We start from the raw sequence: 23,280 nt of genomic DNA, 5'->3' as shown, positions 1-23,280 counted from the left end.
AATGTGTACTCTCACGTGCAAGCACAGTAACTACTTGCAAAACTGCAGCTTTTATTGCCTAGCTCAGTTTGACACTTTTATTCAAATTCTCTGCAGCTGTCTATCCTCATAAGGTGTTTCAAATGTTTTTCTCTAACTATAAGGTAGGCAGTCTCCTCCAGAAAACAAACACAAAAGACAATTTTGTGATGTTTCAAAAATATTTTAAAGTAAAATATAAACATTCCTAGACGTATTGAGCTTCATTCTATATGTAAGAACCTATATTTATTTCCAAAGTAAGGAATACCCTCTTTATTTTGTACAATAAAATTTAGTAAAAGCACTAAGTATTTCACACTTCTAATTTTTTTTTTTTTTCCTCACAGTTTAAATCTAGATTTTTAACTGATATATTCCTTCACCTTCTGGGGGCTCAGGATGATTTTGCTCAGTGCAGATGTCATTTGGAATTTTCCCAATGTTCCATTTCTTAGAAGTATCAATTGCACGCTTATCTTCCTTTCAACAGTTACTTAATGAACAGTTGTTAGGTTTCATGAGAAGAAAAAGTAAAAGAAACTTTATGCAGCAGTTTGAAATGTTCATTTGTTTCTTCCCCACCAATGCAGCTGAGCAGCTGCAGTTTTCTTTAAGATTGTGCAAATGAAATCATTCATTTTTATTGCACATTCTGGTAGAACACACAATGGAATAGATTTACCACTAAAGAACAGGCTGTGGGCTAAGCAACTTGCCATGTCAAAAAGGAAAACAAATTGTGATGATGATTGTACTTGATTGGTTGAAATATTTCATTCTCAGCACTGTGTACAACAACACAAGCAGAACAGCTTCGCTGTTTCATAAAGATTCACGGTATATGTGATCATGCATTAACTAGAAAAAAAAAAAAATCCAGCTCAGATTTGTAGTCAATGTGTATTTTTTTAATAAAAAATGATATGTGGTAACTAGTAGAATAATAAGTGCATGTGGTCCTCTCTAATGATCAGCATAACCTGCATTCTTTTAGGCAGAAAAAAAAAAAAAAAAGAAAGAAAGAAAAAAAGAAAAAAAGAAAAAGAAAAAAAAGAAAAAAAAAGCATGGATTTCTGTACTATTGGTATAAAGAACTTTAAGGAGTGTTTTAAACCATGCCACAGATACCATGCTATGTTTCCAGAGACATACATTCTTTGCTAGTCAGCTATGATGCACACATGCATGTGACTTTATTGATAAGGAAATCTTTGCCAAGTTCAGTGAAGGGCTGTGAGCTACACATTCAATTCAGACAGCTTCAAACAATGACATTTTAAGATATCAGCTGATTTCAGCAGAGGAGTCATCAAGCCATATTCATATTAATTATTTCCCCCCAACAATCTGAGGATAACGCAAGCCTCATCTTCAAAAAAGGGGACTGGGCTTTTCTATCATTTAGTGTTTGAAAATGGCAAATGTTGCTGTCTGACAAAAAATACCAGCATGGTGGGGGGTTCTACCTAATTTATTTTCAATTTTAAATTCATCTTTTGTTGGTCTGTCCTCCATTTTCTTACTGAAATATTCACACACTAAGAAAACAAGAAGCAGATATTAAATATTCCTAAAAGATAATAATTAGAGGGTAAAAGTGACTTAGTATGTCTAACCTTGTTGATAGGAATTCTTTGGTTGATATATGATATATTGGTACATTAGTCTGAAAAAATGATGAGTCAGCAGGACATAATGCATATTTATGAAGTCATAAGTGGGGTGACAAAGGTAAGCCAAGAATGACTATTAATTACTTCCCAAAATACCAGATTTGCAAACACATGAAATTGTGGATATAAAACAAACCCTTTGCCTATTTCTTGACACAGTGTATAATTAAGACATGGACTTTTTTGTCACAGTATGTGGCAAATACTCAAAGAGTACAAACTCTTTCAAAAGGAACTGAATGATAGTTATGGGCCACTGCAGCACAACCAATATCTACAAAGGCTGGGGGAGTTCAGAACAGCATCACCCTGCACAAGCTCTGCTTCCGGCACTGCTCTCCTGAGTACTGTAAAGCTAAATGTTTCAAATACCTGGCATTATGATTTCTGCAAGAATCACCTGACAACCAGTGAAATCCTCTTATCACAGAGCTAATGTAATAAGTGCAACTGAGTTCTCTGAAACATATTCTGCTGGTCTGATTCAGCCTGAAGAGATTATGGTAAATAGATACAACCGTGAGACATGCTTACTCTGATTGATTACACACAACATAGTTTAGAGCAATTTTTTATGATTCTATCTAAATGGAGTGAGATTTCCGAGTGAGCTTTGATTATGAAATGCCAGTGCAGCTGTTCCAGTTGTTCCTCCCCATGCACAGGTTGGTGTTCAGTTTGGAAACCATGTGTGCAGTGCAGGGGAGTAAGGATCCATTGCAGTAAGCTGTATAAAAAACAAAAGAACTCAATAAATATGTCTCAGGGGAAAAGCCTGCCTACTTTGTTCTAGAAGCTCTTATAGAAGTTAGATGCCAAGAACAAAGCTACTAAGTAGTCAGCCTTCAAAGCATTATTACAGTGCCTGGGCAATATTTTATAGTTAGCCTTTTAAAATTCTTCACTAATTCTGTTTTCTTTCTTTCACACAACCTTAGCATAGAAGTTTGCAGATATTATTTGAGACAAATTGTGAAAGTTAATAAAAGTAGAGAGGATGAGAGAGCATTAAAAAGCACAGCAGTTAAAATGAAGAAAATAAAGTAAAGCAGCTGCTCAAGGGGCTAAATCAGGTTAATCAAACCAGAAGGATCTTATATGAAAAACTGTTTAATGACTGAGCAGATGATAAATCTCCAATTTTCGTTGTGGGCTATTGTAAGAATGTGTCACCTTTAAAAATTGTTTGTGATCTGCTTTGCAGTACTGTGACTATTCTCTGGCCTGCTAAAAAAATTTCTGATCATTTATTTCATAAAGAAATTAGACACAGGAAAATAGCAGAGAAAACTATAAAACATAATCAGAAGTTGGTGTGTGTACCGAGACCCTTAGGATATAATGATCAAAGCACTGAAATAGTTGCATATGCCATTTCCCTGAGGCTTAGTGTCTATATAATAATTCCTACAGCTTTTACTAGGCAATAACTCATTGTCAACTGAACACTCAAACTTCAGTGACAATAGCTGAAGATGTGAATTCATTGAGTGGTGGCTCCTCCACAAAATGGACAGCAAGACAAATTTCGTGCTGCTAGCTTCTATAACATGGCTGCTCTCGAGGATCTGAGAAGTTGGAAATGAGTCCTCCTTAAGTCAGTCATGACTCTACTTTAAACGCCATGCTGGTCAGGATTAACTAGATTTCTTCTCATCCTCTCTTTGGTCTTCACTGTAGAACATGCTGCAGAGTAGTTGCTTCCCGAAATACGATAAGAGGCAAGAACATAGAGAGAACGAGCCTCTTATCTGTAGACAGAAACAGGGGAAGAACGCTGTGCTTATAATTTAGAGCTTAATGACTTTCAAAAAGTTAGGTGAGTGCTGCAGAAGTCAGAGTTCAGCACAGAAACTTCTGTTCAGTAGAAAAAGGTAGAGGTTCAAAACACATAGGCTGAGTAGGCAGAAATCAGACTACTTCATGTTAAGTGCTAATAGCAAGTGGCTACATAAATATACGCTCACATCTTACATGTTCTATTTCAGCATGCACGTTATTTTCTATACTAAAAGCCCAGAGTCTATACATTGAGGCCCAAACAGATGCGGACTTCAAAAATAATGTGGTTACCTGTTGTGTGTTGCTCTTTTTGTACACTGACACGAACATACTGACATGAACAATCAGCCAGAAGAGATATGATGGGATATCAGCTGTCTGAAACTACACTGGCTAAAAACCCCGTGGTTTTGACCTGTCACAAAAATGTGTGATATCAGGTGTTTCTGGAGAGGCCATTTCACTTTTCCTACTGAAGCTGTACCGTCATATGGAAAGGAATGAAAGGATAATGAGGCCAGAGAGTTGGTGTGTCCTCCTGTTTTTCAGCTCCTGAGCAAACTCCTTATCCATTAGGCTGTTGTGAAAAAGGCCTAACCACAAGTGTGGGAATACTTCTGAGCAAGAATGGCAAGAAATATTCCCTCCTGAAACAGACTACCAGAGATCATCATGTCTGTCAAGCTGAGGTCTCTCTGGGGATACAACAGATGTTAGTACGGTTTGGTTTATACAGATCCTTAATAGGATCAAAGTATTAGGAACACAATTCCAGACCAGGAAGACAGATAATTCTTGAAACCAAGGAGCCCTGCCACACAAAGTCCACTGGTGGGATGTATGGGCCTAGGTTGGCTGATGTCTTAGCACAGGCACTGAAATAAATGGCATAGGCCTATCTGGCTGTCATGGAGAGAAGGTAGCCTAGGTGCCTTCCATGCATTCACAGGCTTCCTGAAAGCCAAGTCCTCCAAAAGGACAGATGGTTGTTAAATGTCCACAGGCAGGGAGAAAGAGAGCCACTTCTCCTAAAAGCTCTGATAGTTTTCTCTCCTTTTCAAGAGCGTGTGGACCAGGCCCTCAAGAAAAAAATAGTTGTAATTTGTCCAAACAACAACATTGTAAACATTCTTTCTGCCAAAAGTAACATTTGGCTAGGAATATAACAAGCTCATAAAATAAGCTTGACTTGGCAATGCAAAATTATGCATTAATTATGCCTCTAGTTGATCTGACTTCCTACTGAATATGTCAAACCCTGATTAAGTACAAAGGGAGGCCCCAGTCTGGTAAACACTTATTCCTGGATGACTCCCTTCATTTTAGGTGCATAAAATATTTGGTGAGAGTGGGAAGAAGACAGAGAATCATGCATACCTGTGTAGAAGTCCTTAGAGAATTAAAGGCCTTACATACAAAGCAAAGGCCAAGCTATGCTGTCTGAAATGAACTCATCTCACAGTCTTTCTTTTAAGTTGTAAGTACAATGTTTTTTTCCTTTCAGCTTCATTAATGAGATTTCACTTGAACAAATGTTTTTACAGCATACCTTACTTTTGGATCCTGGCCAGCCCTGAAAGGAGTTGTGGTTTCTTCACAGAAATTCAGATCTTCACAAAAAATAAAACTTTTCAGTTTGCAATTCCCCAGTGGTTGCCTCTCCGGCCAAATCACCCTTGGAAACATATTTTAAACCATTTGAGCTGGGAAAAATATTTGGAACTTTGCCTGTTTTGCTAAGGCTCAGCATCAAATTACACAGTCAGAGTTTCTGTTTTTTTTAAAAATATTTTATGTCTATACTATTTTAAAGTACATGGAAAGTAGTATTTTTTTTTAAATAAAATAAAGCTTACTGGCGCCAGTATTACATCAGCGACTGTAACCACTGTGTGCATTGTATCCCTGGTAAGGATTTCTCAATCTTAATGCAACTGACTCAGGACATCAGGTTAGATTCAGTAGGAGATGTGAATGCAATTAAGTCCTTCCCTGAGTTCTTCAGGAAAACAACAGCACTATTACAATTTGATTTATGCTTCTCAGGTGATGTATGCCAAATCCTTCATTTTTTAATGGAAGGTATGACTGAAAACTGGGATCTAAGCCGAGTTTCGTATTAGAAGATTTTTTTCTTTTTCATTAGCAAATACGAGCCAGAAACTTGCAACACTTACTTAGACAAATAATTATCAGTTTGGTCTGCAGCTTAGCGAACATACATGGAAACAAAGAAGCCAAGTCCTTAACTGACATGAAATGGAAAGGCTCCAGGACTGAAGGGGACTTAGAGGAGGGCTCCATCAATTTATGCTTACTGAGGATCTCCTCCAAGACATCTGCTTATGTATGTGGAGGCTGTATGTATGGTGTGATGACTGTGTGTAAAGAAATATCTAAGCAACTTATCACATAACTACAATTGCATCACCTGCTCATTAATCCATCTCTACAGTTCAATCTGGTATTCCTTGCTACTGAGCTGCTTCAAACAGCACCATTTATATTTTATAGTCAATCTGCCATGGAAGTATTTCCTCCCTCCCCCACCAAAGAAATGGAATTTCCTCACAAACTATACCTGCCTGAGGTCCAGGACAGAAATTATTCATTCTGAAAAATATGAAATTGTCTCAGTTTTAAAGCTATGTGTGTGTAGTCCTAGGAAGTACTAGTCAATGAAATCAGAAGAACTTGGCAGTGCCCCAGCAGACCAACTCAAAAAAACATGGAGTTTCTGAGATTTGGGGCTTTAAACCAGTAATTTTTTATTAATAGAAATGGTCTAAAACGATATTAGATATGTTGTACAGTTGTTTGGTTTTTTTCTTCCTCTTGGTAGTCTAAGCACTTGGTTCAGTAGGCCAGGAGACATATGAAACACTCTCCTACAAGTATTTTTCAAAGCTCCAAAATGTTTTAGAAGAGTTCTCTTATAACATATATGGAATGAACAGCAAATCCAAAACTTACATTAATTAAGCTGAGATGCCAAAGACCATCCATGTATCCTTACATATTCTTAAATGCATACGTGAAGAGATTCTTCAGGCTGGAAATGCAGGCTGTCATGAATTAGGAATTGAAATTTGTTATCAATCAATGCCATTTTTCAAGTATTACGTATGTTCTCCTATAGGCACACAACCTCCTCCTGGCCTATTCCAAGCCATGCCTCTTTCAGTAAGCAGATGGTGAATCTGTATGTCTTTTTGATCTTACAAGAAATGGGAAGATGAAAAAGAAATACAGATGAGCCATCTGCTTACTGAAGGAAGTACAGCTCCAATTTGACATAATGTACTTGAGCTCGACACTGCATGCACAAATATTTACGCCCTCCCTGTTGTTGTAGGGATGATCTCACCATGCCTTCACTATGCTACTTGTGAGTTTGGTGCTCCTTGTTCCAATAGTAGAGCTTACAAGTGTAAAGTACTACAAAAAACAACAACAAAAAGACCCCAAAACCTCTAGATGTATCAAAAACTAGTAGCTGGCATTTGGTTTTTGGTGCATTTGGAATCAGATTGTACACTGCACACGTAGGTCAGCCGCAAACACCCTCTCTTGCTCCTATAAACGATTAGTTGTTATGCACATGCATTTGCAGAAGTGTTCCCTGGACGGTCAGTTGGACGGGACACAGAAAGTCAGGAGAAGAGGTAGAGAGATAACCCAGTTGCTGAAGAAGCCCTCAACTGCTTTTGCTTTTTTGTATGGCCACTCCCTACCTTAATCTGATAAAATCTGCAACCAAGAGAGGAAGAGTGTGCTTTCATTGTTCTGACGTGATGACTGTGTTAAGAATATTCCCAACTATGCAGAAAATGAAGCCAGTATTTTGCAGGAACCATGCACGTGATCGCATAATGAAAAGCCAACAGAAAGCACATACTGAAGGTGTCAGATTAAGGTGAATGTGGCAAACTTCAGAATGTTCTTTTGAGTGTATTCACAACTTAATGTTTTATCTATTTTAATGCAGTTTCCAAATTGAAAAAATCTGAAAATATCCATAAATTCTGTTTGATATAAAGAAAGAGGCCACTAGCAGAAGCAGAACTTGATCCTTAGATTTAGTACAAAACCTGATAACTTCAGCACATAGATCATTATTGATCATATAAACTACTGCCTGAGAAAGGGGTAGAATGGAAAGCAGGAGAGCCCTTTATCAGAGGGATTCCCTGGTGACATCAGGTGATAGAGATTTTAGCTTCGAGTCTGGAAGAGTAATACCTTGAACAAAGTTTTTGCAAGCTCAGGCTATATGCTTGTGGCCTGCTTCCAATGTCTTTGCTTCCACCTGTTTGCCCATTTCAGGGCTCCTTTCAGGTGCCCTCGCTGTTGCACTTTCCTGGTTCCTCTGTAAAATATGTAGCTTATGCTAAAGATTCAGCTTTTGTTCCGTAATGCTGCTTTCCTGTCCTGTGCTTCTTACTTTCTTGAAAGGCATAAGTTCCCCATTCCTCTGCATCTAACTAGGCTTATTTCTTTTTTTTTCTAGCACCTTGATCAAGACTTTTTACAAAGCATTATCCTTGCTATGTCCTGTCCAACGAGAGCCACAGAAAGCTCCAAAGGGGAATTTCAGAAAAATACTGTTTCTTATGTTCTAAGAACTTATCTGCTTATTTCTTCCACTTCTTCTATTTCTTTTTTACTTGTTTAAATATGTGAGAATTTTTTTTTTTTTTCCCCATCCAATACAAGAAGCAAAGTGCATGTCCTGGCATGATGGTATCATGCTCCCCTCTTTATTTGTCACCAAATTTACAAGCTTCCTTCAAATTATAGGTATTCAGAGTGAACCAAAAGTAAATTAATTTTAACATGAATAGAATACTAATAGAATACTCTATTTCCTCAACAGCCCCTCTAAATTCAACATAAATTAGATACCCAGAATGGAAAACTTTCAGGAAAACTTTTTAACTTTGTGCGTTTAAAACAATTTGGCAAGCTTAGTGACAAATGTAAGCAGAGACCTTATAATGGGAAACATACAGAAACTGTAGGTGTATTTAACACATCTGTCCATGTAATGTGGAATAGGAGACAGGCATTAAGTAGAATGCCAGTTTTCAGCTCTGTTCAGATCTGTATCTGTTTAATCAAAGCATATTACTACATCCCATCATTCTTTTCTTTCATTCTCATCCCACTCATCCCACACTGAAACTTTGCTATAGATCATGAGGAGAGAAAGAAGAAAAAAAAGATGCAACAGAACACTATCTTGAGGAATCTTTCATCTATATATATGATAATAGAAGCAGAAAAAGGGACTGTAAAAGAAATAGAGGAAGGACTGCGAAGGAAGACAGACATAGCAACTATAGCTCATTCATTCTTTAGTGAGTACAAAAGAAATTAAATGATACAGTGTGAGTTGAAACAGAATATGAAGGGCATGATAGATGTTGGAATGATAAGAGAGAAAATGAAAAGTGAAGTGGCTGAGTAGGTCTGAAGCCAGGGGAAATAAGGACTGTCAGTTGGACAGAACACAGGTATCAAAAAAGAATGACACTGTAAAAAAGCTCCCAATTTGCAGTCCTTTTGTGTGTGTGTGTGTGTGTGTGTGTGTGAAAATGCAATAATAAAACAAAACTTAACTTTCTGAAATTGAAGCCTTTTCCCTGCCACATATTCCTTGGCCTTGTCTAGTCCCAGACTAAAACACAGAACAAAGTTTCCATAACCTTCTAGTGATTAACTCCAGGGTGAAAATTCATTCCTTTCCTAAATTTCCACCTGTTCCTCTCCATTCTGTCTCTGGATTCTGTCCAAAATATCTTACCTGCATAAGTGCACTCAAAGCCTGGAGACCAGTAGGATTCCACTAACCTGTTCTCCTTGGGGATGTAGAAATTGCTTTACACCCAAAAGGGAGCATACATGTCCAGTGCTTACAGCTGATATTCTCTCCTTTCTCCCTTCTCTTACAAGACTATTCTTCCATGAAGCATCATGGTCTCTCTTTTGCTGGGGCACTGGTGCAAGCACATATTGTTCTTGTGGTGCTTGTCTAGGTCACATTTAGCAGCTTTTTTTGGTTACTCTGACTGCTCTATACTAAATGGTAAGATATTTTTGAATCTATAGGTAAAATGCAGCCATCAACTCTTCTGTGTTTTTACTCAGTCCTCAGCTATCACACCAGGTACTTGGTACTCTTATGCCTTGCAATGGACACCCTGGTGTCTTGTCTGGCCAGCATATATAGAAAACAGACAACAACTGATAAAGTAGGAAAGGGGAAAAACTCAGAAAACCTGTATGATTTCTGACATCCTACAATTTAATTCTTTTTGGATTGCCGTCCAGCCAATGCAGATGAAATGGCTCATTTCATACAAGAGCAATTTTCCCTGCTTGGTGCCTACCATTCATAATTGGCTGAGTGACTATCTCCTGTGCCAGCTGTCAAGCAGCTATGCATGGTTCACCCAGGTAAGCACAGAAGTAGAGATCCTGTAGCCATGCAAAAGTACATGGCTGCTACTGTTTGCAAATCAAACACCCCATCCTGGTCAAAAGAGGACCTATTTTATGTGGGAACACAGGCTGTGAAATTGTTCCTATGAAATGTTCAATAGTTGCTATCTTGTATCTCACATGGTTTGCCAATGGAAAGTTGCCAAAGGCAAATAACAGGGTATGCTTATATATCTCTAAATTGGATGTTACTCAGGGACGTCACATTTTTTGCTTCTCCACCTTCTATAATGAATTCGTACTATACATGCAAAAAGACGTTCTTTCTCACTGTACTCAACAGACTGATGACTGTCAGTTTCCTTTAATTATGTTAATGGCAATATTTCATTTCAAGGATTTCCTGATCTCTCAGTTCTCCCTAGCTGGCAAGCAGAGGCAGTTCCTCTTCGTGTCTCAGGGCAGGTGCAGAAAACATGGTAGAGCTCTCTAGTGCACAGATCTGTCTACAGGTACTGATCCTAAGCAGGATTAGCATTTCAGCAGATAGACAGTATCTCATCACTGCAAAAAGAACAGTTGCTGTTGCAACCTGGTTAAGGATGAAAAATGGTGGACTGCCAGAAGAGCACTCAGTTCATATGCACAAATGCAAACATCTGTGCACAGTCTTAGTATTCAGTAAACCAACTGCACTTTTAAAAGAGCAGTACAGAACATGCACTGTCTCACTAGCTAATACATACTGAAATAGTCATGTAAATGGAAGCCCTTTCAAACGAATTGTCCATTCCCTCCTACCACCTTGTAGACAAGTCTTTAGAGTATGTTTTTCCAAACAGTTCTTGGCAATTCCATCTCCCAAGCCTTAGCATTTTTACAAAGGACAGAAAATTGTTTTGGAAAAGGACCAAACATTAACTGTTAAAAGTCAAAGACGTATGAGTCAGGAAACTAATTTTATATATATATATATATGTGTGTGTGTGTATGTGTATATATATATGAAATGAGAAACAAAATTCAGTTTGGAAAACATTTTTATGAAAAAACTGTAGCTGTTTGTACTCTGGAAAACCCTGGAGGTCTAAAGATGATATCAGTATATAAATATTCAGGGCTTCCTGACTATTATTTTTTCAGTAATGACTTTTTTTCCCTCCTTTACAATTTCTTTGACCTTTAGAAAACAGTCACTATTTGTAGCTTGATTTTTTCAAGATGTTCTCCAGTACATAAAGATGGCAGAGAATTCAATTTAAAAGTCAACTCATAAAACACAATAATAATAGTCAGAAGATAGCATTGCTTTAGGCAATATTTTATTAAGTGCACAGCCATTCAAAGCATTTTATCTTGGAGCATATTATATCCTATTCAAAGGAGTTCACTTCCTTCAATGCTACAGCAAAAGCATTTTTCAAGAGAAATGATATTTGAAGTATCCACAGGCATATGGATAAAATGCTCAGCATTCAGCTGTAACAGAGATGTGTACAGAGAACTGTCAAAAGGACTGGTATATAAAAAGTCAAAAGGACTGATATATAAAAAGGTGTTTTTGGGGTTTTTTTTTGTTTTTTGTTTTTTGTTTTTCCCCTTTAAAGAGAACAACGCTTTCATGAGCTCCCATAGAACAGCTGCAAAAATACCTTCAGTCTGGCATCTGGAATTCCTGAAGGTGACTTGAGGATTTGTGGCCAATGAAACATTACACAAGAGCACTCATCATGTTGTAAAATACCTCTGATGGTTTATTAGACTCTCACAGGACAAAAAATGAAAGGTGCCCCAAGCATGTTACTCTGTTATAATTACATAAAGCACAAAGTTAGAAGGAAACGTTAAAACGTAGACATCCCCTAAGAGAACCAAACACGAATACTTCTCTGTGACCTCAATAGTAGATAATGAATAACTTGTGACATTGCAAAGCGATCGATGGAGATGTGGTGTCCAAGTAAGAATTCTCGCTGATGAAAGTCAGCATGCTTTCTCATGATTTACAACAAAGCAAGATTAAAACTCAGTTGCCAAAAACTTATCTCGCTTGACCTTATCTAGCACAAGAATTTGTTCTAGCCCACTCCACAGAAAAGACATCTGATAAGGGTAACAGCCGGTAATAGATTACTTTGCGTTGAGAGCAAGGAGAGGGCACTGAAAGAACTGTTCTTTTCAAAGTTCAGCAAAGACAGTATGCATGATACAATATATGGTCTTTTTGATATGTCTGTTTTTCTACCTTTTCAAGACAAGATTTAGTAAAGTACAAGAAATGATACTATTTTTAAATAAATGATCACGTATGCTACATTCATTTATTCTTAGAATAAAAAGATAAACTGTTTCTTCATAAAAAAACACTACAGTTCAATATTTTCACTTGTAAAAAAGTACTTCCCATATTTATATTTTTATCATTTATAAAGAAGTTTTAATAACTTGCATTTACTGAACTTAGCTTTTCAAATATGTTCTAATAAAAGGTTCTGTGGCAGACAAAAAAAAAAAAAAAAAAAAAAAAGCCAGTGCAGCAAATGGAGAGAATAACCAAGAAAGGTTGCAGGGATGTGACAGATGGCTTTACGTTCCTGGGGAAACGTTGACTCGCATTGCTGATGCAATAGCCACTACACAGCTGCAATTGGGTTTTTGCCTTGTTGCCAGTGCAGAGAAAAGTCTCCCCTTTCTGATTGTTTCCAGGGCCTTTCCATGAACAAAGCACATTTGCATCAGCATCTCCAAGGGACAAAGACCTATTTGCAGCATCAAACCTTTCCTGTCATGATTGGAACATAAAGACATGCACTCCTCTTCAGCCTTTATCTGCACAGTTTTAAACATTTAATTTGGAGTTCTGGGAACAGAATACTCTGGGCCTTTTTGTTTACTTTTTTGGACAGGCGTGATTTTCATCCATGACCATAAATGCCTACTTGCCTCAAAAGAAACTCAATTCTTTCTGTGCCTTTTCAGGTGTGCTGTCTGAGAACATTAACTTAATTGTAATGTGGCTGTACTCAGTGGAAGTTCTCACATCCAGAGACATCCTTCAGATTTGAACATTACTTGCACTGCTGTGAAACTAAAAGGCTAGAAGTGGAGAAAAAAATATCGACACTTTTCAGCTGTGATTAGCACACTTTCCTTATAGCATTCATGTTCTACAAACACACAAAAAAAGCTTCTTTTTTGCTAACTTGCAAAGCAAAATGTGTAAAAACAGAAGTATTTTATCCCTCGTTAGACTTTTCAGCACAGTAAAAAATAACATGGTAATGTTGACAGTGATTGTTCCATATAAGCTAACCTCTTACTGAAAAACAAGAGAAGAGACACTAGAAAGGAGCAAGTTTTCTTCCCTTTTATCTCTACTATTTCTTTTCCCTTTTCTTTCATTCCTATCTTCATCATTTATTTTCTTAGTTTGTTATTGGTTTTTTTTTTTTTTTTTCCCTTGAAAAGGAACTGACTTCTTGCCACCTCCTATACAGATTCAAAAAACATTCTTCTACACCCAGTTCTCATGGTTTGAAGGCTGGTTGCAAACCAGGCCTGGTTTGAGTGAAAGGGAGAGTTCACAGCGATCACTTACACACTACTGTCTCAGGCTGGATGAACTCTGTCTGCCTAATTTCAAATCCCCTTGAACATCAAAGGTCTAACTCACACTTCAGGGTTAGCAGGGTCACATTCCACCTAAAAGAAGATGAATACTGCCTGAACTGTTCACAACAAGCTCCTTGTTTGACAGCTTTTACCCCATTTTCTCTTCTCAAATGACATGCAAACAAACATAAATTTTGTCATATTCTCTAATAATTCACTGAACACATTATGCGAATGAGTGCCTTGCTCTGGGTTATCTGCTACGAGCTGAGCTTTAAGCTTTCAGTACTTGTACTATGACATTCAGGCTGCAGTTTTCTACCTGGTGGTATGCATGGCTTCTGGAAGGCTACCAAATTCACAGAAAGGTTTCAACATGGCCACTCAGTTGTTCCTGATTCTCTTAGGAATATGCTTAGTTCATGCAACGCTTTGCCCTTGACAAATGACATCAATGATGTTCAACTAAGGAAGCCAGCAAAAGAAAACAGAAGAGGTCATAAGAGTATCAGTAATTGTGGTTGAACAGAGGGCCTCATCTATGGAGGCAATGGGAAAAATAAATATAATATCATAAATATCTTTATTTAGGAACAACCATTCCTCAGTAGAACTAAGGATGGTGAAAATAGATACTGCCATTCCCTACATGTATATATGATTCTTGGAGCCCATCTTGAAGAATTTCACTACCTTTTCAGGAGGCATCAGATTATGCACATCAGAACACACTGCTTAGCTCTGCAGAACATGAAAACTAACCTACCTAAGGAAAAATAGCATGCTGGAAGCCATAAGCCCAACTAACCCAAAGCAAGCAGTCAGTTAACAACCCAACATTATATTATTTTTTTTGTCAAAAACTATCTCCACACTAGCTATGTATCTCAGATCAAACTCAGGTTAAAAACTAATATGAAATAGACATATCCTTGAAGAACACTATTATAAAAGGCTTTCAAGCAGAACTTGTATAGTAGTCCCAAAAGATGTATACTACAAGTGTATTGCAAAATCTCATTTCAATAGCATTTTCCCATTAGTATGAAAGAAATATGAAAAAAAGTAAGTGTTCTGTGACTCAGACTGTTGGAAGAATAAACAAATCTTATTTGGACCACAAGAAAGAGGCAGGCAAATCTTAGGGAAGTTTCTTTTACAGCTAAATTAAAGAAGCAAATAGCATCCATAAAAGAGAGAGTCAGGATATACATTTGTAATGCTGTTTTCCTCCTAAGACAAAAAGTTAATTAAAGAGTATTCTTTCTATTATTTCTCAGATGTTGATTACAGCTTAGAGACCTTGAGTAAGGTACCGTAACAGGGTAGAGAATTTGAATGAAAAAGAGAAACAGTACTATACAGATTTGTGAGGTGGATGTATAAAACTGATAGGAAAACAAACTGCAACACTTATGAACACTACTGACTGGATTCTACAATCATATTTGCAATACTGTTATGCTAAATCTCAACCCTGCTCTACTTTAGCGTTGCTAGTGTCTGAATGCTAATGCATTAGATAAAAATGACTATACAAGGCTACACAAACAGCAGTTTCACCTGCAGTATAATGATCTAAATTGGCATGGGCATTCTGAATAACTAAATACCTAATAATTACTTTAATAATTAATCTTATGAATACCACAGGAATTAATGTTGATAGAAAATTACTTGGGTGGGAACAATGAAAAATAGCTATGCACAATGGAATGGTATTAAAGGAGGTAAAAATCTGCACCAGTTATAAAATGTTTCCAAACACATCTACTAAAAGGACATGGTAGAAGCTCCTTACCTTATCACTTAACAATATTAACAAATAGGCCAAAATAAACTGGAAAATGTAATAAAGTTAATGACTAATCTCACACTGACGGAATAATCTTGCAGTAAGGATGGAGAATGTTCCAAAACCTCTTTTCCATTTAAAATTTCTACCATCTGTAACCTTGTGGACATGTTAGGGCTATCCAACCATGGGTATTATGTCTGGCTCCAGAAAGCAGCGTGATGCCAGCATATAACTCAATTCCCAGAGATTGGAAACCACCAGAGCACTGCTGTTGCTAACTGCATTCCCAAAAGTACAGCCTTCAGTGTTGTCTTTACAGCCTCCTGAAACTGATTCATCCCTTTTGGGGAACTCTGAAAAGAGCAGTTGCCTAACATAACGAAACAAAAAGAAGACAGCTTAGCTCACCTCTACTGTTCATACAGAGAATGATTACTGTTTGTTAGGAAGAATAAAATATTCACAGGATGCCTGACAATGGCTGGTAGCTCAGTATATTTTCATGTAACCAAGCTCTGATTGCTATCCTTCACCTGAAAATAAAACCATAGCTATTTTGTGGTGCTGTTATTGAGATCTCCCAGTTAAGCATTTTAATATTTAGTAATGCACCGTGACAAATTTATGCTGGTTATATTTCTCTCTATTTTCTGAAGCCCTTAATTTTTTGCTGCAGAATATATGCAGAGATCCATTTTCAAAATGTAGCTGTAACTGCAGATGATTCCTCTTTGAATGTCATGCTAGAATATCTGATTTTCAAATGTTAGGTGCTCATCACTCTCTGAAAATCAGGCTGGAAGAAAGTACCTAAATCATTCATCACTTTAGCAAATTAAATTTTTAAGATACAAAGACATTTTTCTTTCATCCTAGAATTAAGACAATACTGCTAAGGGCATATTAGAGGAACTGAGCGGAACTCTACTGCCTTGACATCTTTTAAATTTAGGTGAAGTGTAAGAAGAAAGGCGCATGTACCTGCATGAATATAGCTGCTGCTCTTGTCACAAAATCTGCTAATTATCCAAACTATTTACCTCTAGATGAGAATTAATTTAAATTCATTCTTCTTCCCTAGTATTTCAAGCAAATGAACAAATGAACCAAAGGAAATTGTTCTTTCTGTCCCTAGTAGGCTGCTAACCATATAAAAAATTGTACTGATTAATTAAAACTGCTTTTTAAAAGAACTAATTAAATCAGAGGAAATTGTTGCCCACATAAATTAGTTTGTTTACAGAGCAATACTGATTTATTTGAATTTGGTAATCTAGGTCAGGACTCTGAAATATTTGCATCCTTCATGTTTAACATACTATTTAGACTGTACACATTTTGTTTTAGTGCACTGAAGGAATGAAACTTTTGAGAAGGTGTAATAAGTCTGACACTCTTTTATAGCAGGTAAACTCAATTAAGGCATCATCATTGCTTGATAATATGAAGTCAGCTGTGCTTACAGAGATACACTCATGACCAGTTTGCTAATTCCAAATTTATGTTGAAATTTATATTTTCATTACTTTAATAAAATTATTTTAAAATAAGCATTTATTTTAACTATATTTGTGGGTAAACAAGGCCTTCGGCTAGGATACCTAACAAATTGAACAGACTGGGAATATGCTTTCAAATAGCATGTTTCATTGCAAACATCTTCAAATTCTAACTTAAAAATTGAATCTGGGAGTATAAATAGGAAAGCAAATTAGTTATAAGTCTTCTACAGTACATGCAAAAGCTGCTGTTCCTTTTGCTGGTGGAGCCTCAAACCACTGAGACGAAACTGCTTCTTTTGTCTCTCAGATAATATAGAAATCTGCTTATCCATGAAGATCTAATTCTTCATGCTTCTTGCACAGAAAAACTTGCAATTTTACTGTTTCTTTCAAACTTGTATTAGATGTGCTTCAAAGAAGCAAATCCAGTTACAAACAATTGAAAAATCTGTGAATTATTTATATACACATCCTTATTTTGTGTGTGTGTGTATAACCTGCATATGTATATGCGTTGACTTGTCCAACAAAGAATTCCCAAAATACTATAAATACCAATATCTATATCTATAGCTATCTACCTATATTGTCCATAAGTATCTAAGGTCTGGGAGGCAAGGGGATGAGGCCAGGCTCTTTTCAGCAGTGTGTGGCAATAGGACAAGTACAAACAGCCACAAACTGGAGCACAGGAAGTTTTACACAAATGTGGGTAAGAACTTTTTCACAATGATGGTGATGGAGCACTGGAACAGGCTGCCCAGAGAGACTGAATATCTCTGGAGACATTCAAGATCCGCCTGGATACCAAGTAGTGCAACCAGGCTCTAGGGAGCCTGCTTTGGCACAGGGGTCTAGAGGTCTTTTCCAGCCCTAAAATTCTGTGATTCTGTAATTCTGTGGATATTGAGGTAGTTAAAATTGTTTTGACACAGAGTCAGCATTTGTGGTTTACATTCATCTTTATAATGCACAGTTACTTAAAACCTTTATCTAACTTACTTAACAGGTGACCAGAAATTTGCTGCCTTCACAATTACTTCTGCTCTTGTTAGCACCAAAAAAGGGGCTGGATTCATACTCTGCTCTTGGATTTGTTTTAACAGCATGTGTGGTCCAGTTTGTAGTTTAGATTGGAACAGAGTTCAAAAAAGCAGAAGTCCAGCAAAGCATTGTGCAATATTTCCATGTTTACTGTACTGGTTGCACTGGATAAATACCCTCAGTGATACTTACTATTTCATAAATAAATAACAATCTTCAATTTTACAAGGATACTACTTGATTTCCAAGTAAATATTATAAATGGAAAAGGCAAATTAAAAAGAAAAAAAAAAGAAAAAAAAAAAAAGAGGCACTGAATACAAATATATACTTAAGATAAGTTTATGTATGCAGTTAACCCTTGCAGCACTGCATTTGCAGGATCCAGGATATTAATATTCCAGAATTACTAATTATATCTTGGCTCCAACTTCTTCTAAAACACAATACCTTCTTTTTCAGAGTCCTCCAATTCTATAAGAAGAGAAGATAATTGTCACTCCTTTTTATACTTTGCTCCCACAGCATAGATAGAAGCACAGTTGATTTTTAATAGATCAATTCACTCCAGTTCCACCTGTCCAGGTCACTTTCCACTTCCCCTTATCTGCTGACGCTGCAGTATTTCCCCTATGACCAAGAAGATGTCAGTGGCAGACCCTCTGGAGTTTTGGAGAGCTGAGGCAGAGATTGTATCTATGGAAACCTTTAGATGATGTGTGAGTTACACACTTAATTCATTGCAACTCTTCACATTGAATTAGCTGTACATAATAGGCCAGAGAAAAACTCTGCCCTTTCAGGAGTCAAAGGCAGTAACAGGGCAAGCTAGAATGCCTAAAAGCACCATGCCCAACAGCAATGGATCTTCCTTGTAGTACATCTTCTCCATCACTGAAATCAGCAATATCTCCAAGAAGCAGCAAAGATTAATGTTCTGTAATGATCTTACAACAGTGTGACAAAAAAAATCAAATAACTCTGCTTTTCTCCTGAGTAACAGTATCCTGATGTTCCATCCTGCATACCTGCCAGCTCATCTGGGCCTGTCTGCTGGCAGGCAACCTGGGAGCATCTTCACACATGGCATCCACCAGAGGCTATACAGTTGACATTAAACAGTCTCCTCACAGTCCTCTGACGCTAATTCAGTGAACTTTGCTCTCCCATTTGCTCCCAAACCATGTGTCATGACATGCAGCACATAGACTCAAGCACCTTTGCTTTGAACAAATCACACAGTCAATCTGCAGCACATTGTGTGGAAAAAGGCTATGAAGTATACTACATCAAGGACAGTCCCAAACTGAATGGTGTGCAAATGGATGTGACCAACATGTTCCAGAGGGGATCAGTCTGCATACATGCAAGAAAATTTGAAATAACTGGCCTGAGGGTCAGTTACTGGATGCCCTTAATAAAGCTCATAAGACTTCACACTGGAAAAAATAACCTTAAAAATTTATAGTCACTAATTAGTCCTACAGCATTAATTACAGTAACACCAGCTACAAGCCTCATCAAATTTGGGTGACTTTCAGTAAGTACAATTATTTACTACTGCTCTACTTCTCTTTCTTTTTTTTTCTTTCTCTCCCCCTCCCTCTTCTTTCTTCACTTTCTCTCCTTCTACTGCCTTCTTCCTCCCCTACCCTCCCTTTCTCTCTCAATTTCCTCTTTCTTTCTTGCACTTTCTCCCTCTCTTCGTTTCCCTCTCTTGCTTTCTCCCTTCCTTCCTTCAATTCTCTCCTTTCTCCTGTAACTAAAGGGAGAGAAGGGATGATCACACTGGAAATACCTGCACATGACAGTTCATGTTTTGGATACAATTCATGTCCAGTTCAGGTGACTAACTCTGGATGCTGATCTCCCACACAACCCTGTAGACTCAATAACAAGCTTCATTCCATGAAATGTGAAGCAAAATCCTCATCTTGATGGCTTCACTTGCCCTTTCTTTCTCCACTGCAACAAAAACTACCACAGATCATGCTGGGAATCTCTAAATCTTTTCCTTTTGTAACATTATAGAGTGTAAAAGTTACAGTTTATGGGTCTCTGACGGTACATCAACTCCAGGAAATTAGCAGTAGTGCACGTCCATGGTCACTCATCTGCACAAGCTACTGTGAGCGAAATCCTAGTGGGTCATTTCTAGTGAATGAATGCAGGTGTATGAGCAGGACTTTCACCTCCTGCCATGATCCTCAGACACCAACAGAAAACCTGAGAGAATGACTGGCACAGTTGAGTAAGAGGCTATCATTCACCGGCAGGTGAAGAAATGCTCTGTCAGAACTGACAGAACCTAATTATTACAGAAAAAGTTGCTCTCTAAATACAGATCTCCATCAGGCACATATTGAGACATTACCAGATGCACAAACAGAAATCTTCATCAATTCACAGGATTCCTGAAAACATTTTCAATAACTGTTGTAAATCTATTCATGTGTAGAAAAAGCAACAAATCCAACAAAAAATTGTCCCTAAAAATCTTTTAGAATCATAAAATCATAGAATCCTCAGGGTTGGAAGGGACTTTAAAGGTCATATATTCCAAGTCCTGTGCAACAAGCAGGGACATGCAAAGCATCATCAGGCTGCCCAGGGTCTGATCTAGACACATGCAGGACCTTGCATTTGGCCTTGCTGAACTTCATGAGGCTGGCATGGGCTCACTTCTCAGGCTGTCCAGCTCCCTCTGAGTGGCATCAACCACACCACTTTGCTTGGTGTCACCTGCAAATTAGCTGAGGACACTGTCCATGTCGCTTACAAAGATGCTAAACGGCACCAGTCCCAGCACCAATCCCTGAGGAACACCACTCGTCACCAGTCTCCACTTGGACACTGAGCCATTGACCGCAACTCTCTGAGTGTGAGCATACAGCCAATTCCTTACCCAACAAGTGGTCCATCCATCAAATCCAACTTAGTGACCAGGATATTGCGCAGGGCAGTATCAAACACTTTGAACAGGTCCAGGTGGATGACATCAGTTTCTCTTCCTTTATCCAGTGACACTTTGACTCCATTCCAGTGGGGGTTCAGCCATGGGAGAAGCAAGCCATGAAATCTGGCTTTCCTGCTTTCCTTCTAAAAATTCTCTTCGTTGATGTGACATTACAAAGTCTTTGTGGTCACCCAGCAACTGGTACTGGTGCCACCACTCAGTTGCTGCCCAGATGCTGGTGCTGCTGGTGACTTGACTGAGCTCAGGTCAGAGTGACAGCCAGAAAGCAAGTCACAGAAAGGTGCAATGTTCAGCTCAAGGCTTTCCCTACTCCCCCTCTTCCACTTGTCCTTCCTGTTCATGAGCAGCCTTGGCCATTCTGGACACCCCTCCTGGGCCACAGTTATGTGGGATATGGCTCCTCAGGACATGGAGAAGCTGGACACTGGCACGGCAAGCCAGAATTATTTACTAACCACCATACCCCCAGGACCAGTTTTAGTTTTCATTTCAGCACCTGAATCCATGGAAGTGCTCCGCAAGAACAGCACAGAGCTGGTCCTGCTCGGCAGCATCTTCTCTGTCGTGATTTACCTGAGAAGAGCCAGGAGGTGCCACAGAGAGGTGAGTAACAGAAGTCAGGCCATCCAGATGATGCCCAAGTTTCTCAGGAAGAGGCCCAACCCAGCTGCAAAGATCTCAGGTCCCCAAAGCCCTTTTCGTCATGCTCCCAGCCCTTTCCTTTCCAAAGAGGACCAGAAACTCTCAGCTGCCCCAGGGATACCACTAGAACTGCTGCAAATGCTGCAAGCTGCTCTGCCAACTGAAGGCAAACCTTGCCTTGATGGAGTCATGCTAAAACGTGCGAGACACTGCTACCAGCAGGAGGATGTTTCCAAGAGGCAAGACATGGCAAGATCATGTGAAGATGGGGAAGAAAACAGAGCCTTGTCTCTGCATACCAGTACAAGCATAGCTCCTGAGAGGTCCAGAGCAGCTGTAAACTGAAGGGGATCTGGCCAGAGACACCATCACTGTACCAGGGCACTGCCACAGGACAGGAAAGGAGCAGGAAGCTATCCAACTGCAGAAAAAGCAAAGCTGGAAGCAAACAGACCCCTAAGACTGCTCAATTTTATTGTGTATTCTAAATCTAATTCTGTATTGTATATAGAATATTTGCAGCTCAGGACACAGTTGGCCTTCTGGGCTGCAAAGGTATATTGCTGGCTCATGTCCAGCTTACCATCTACCAGTATCCCCAGATCCTTCTCTGCAGGACAGCTCATTTCAATCATTTCATTCCCCAGCTTGCATTGATAGTGATTGCTGCCTGGCCATGGTGCAAGATCTTGTATTTGCATTTGTTGAACCTTATACATTTCTACTGTGCCCACTTCTCAAGCCTGTCTAGGTCCCTCTGGATGGCATTCCATTCCCCTGGTGTGTTGACTACACTCCACAGCTTGGTGTCATCAGCAGACCTTTTAAAAGTTAGTGTCCTGATTTTACTCTTTGCCTGTCTCATATTCCTCTGGAGCATGAACTCAACCAATAGCATGGTCTCTACAGGTCAGCCAGCCTCCAATCCTGATGTCACCAATCAGCTCATTTGCACTGATGAGAAACAGGTCCAGTACTGCATCCCCCATCTATTACTCTGGCTCTGGAACCTATCCTCAGTGCATTCCAGGAGCCTCCTGGACTGCCCATCTCACCATGCTACTTTTCCAGCAAATATCCACGTGGTTGAAGTCCCCCAGCAGGATAAATGCTTGCAATCAAGATGCCTCCTGTAGCTGGAGTAAGAAGGCCTTATTGATAGGCTTCGTTTGACCGAGTGGCCTGTAGTAGATACGAACCACAATGTTCCCTTTGCTGGAATTTGAGAGAAATTTACCAAATTTAACGTTTATGTGAATGTGAACTGCTAAATTTTAAGCTAAACTACCTTTTTATTATTATTACTTTCACATTTTCTATATACCCCTGCAACATGATGGAAAGCACAACAGTGACCCCAGGCTACAGTATTGTTAGGATTTGCTCAAATGCAACAGCAGTGGGCACAGAAATAAGGGAAAGAAACTGCTTGCCTACAGAAGGCTTCAGATATGCAGGGACCTCCACAGAAGTACCTTTCTCACAGAAGTACCTCCTCTGCCAACCCTTACATGAGATTTGGGAAGGGATAGAGCCTAGTTCTACCCCTTCCGGTCACTCAGGTGCACTGCATGCACCTGAGATCCCCTTGGTTGTTCCTGCCTTCCCAACAGATGCTCAATCACTGTTTCAAGCCACAACTTAGCATTTTCACTACAACTCCCAGTGTAAAATAGGTCAGATAATTTTTAACACTGCAAGAATGAAAAACTAAGAGATGAGAAGATCCACCAGGAAAGAGCTTAAGATAAAACAGAGGAAAAGATACCAGGCTTAAAAAAAAAA

The sequence above is a fragment of the Lagopus leucura genome, unplaced genomic scaffold (genome assembly GCF_019238085.1).
Source record: "Lagopus leucura isolate 7727_CA_CO unplaced genomic scaffold, USGS_WTPT01 Super-Scaffold_100018, whole genome shotgun sequence".
Classification (NCBI taxonomy): domain Eukaryota; kingdom Metazoa; phylum Chordata; class Aves; order Galliformes; family Phasianidae; genus Lagopus; species Lagopus leucura.
Note: the sequence above shows the minus strand (reverse complement) of the source record.